Source organism: Penaeus vannamei, chromosome 19 (assembly GCF_042767895.1).
Source record: "Penaeus vannamei isolate JL-2024 chromosome 19, ASM4276789v1, whole genome shotgun sequence".
NCBI lineage: Eukaryota > Metazoa > Arthropoda > Malacostraca > Decapoda > Penaeidae > Penaeus > Penaeus vannamei.
The window spans coordinates 17,968,101-17,968,527 of NC_091567.1; positions in this window are offsets into that span (position 1 = coordinate 17,968,101).

Genomic DNA, 427 nt, shown 5'->3' on the forward strand with positions numbered 1-427 from the left:
AAATTACAGAATCAGATACCGTGAAAAAAAAATATTTATCTGATAAGATATTAAGCGGAGTTCCTGGCCTACGCCCGCATTCGAAGGATCGTGACCAGTACGGTACGCGACCGACGCCGTTGCCATGGTGACGGTACACCGCTTGACTTAGCAAGCACAAGTCAAGCCATCTACGAAGGTCGCTTGAGAAAGTAAGCGAAATGCTTGAGTTCGCAAGAAAAACGCTTGAGATTTCAGGCAAGAACTCTCCCTGCTTAAAACGCTTTAAGACTAGGTTACCAATGCGCTTGGCAAATTATTGACAGTGAGACTGGGAGGTTATGTAAACACTGCGGCGAGCTTAACGCCACCCTGTTACATTACTTGCAGAATTGTGTACACACAATTTCTGAGGCAGGGACCACCCACCACAGCCGCCGGGCTGGTA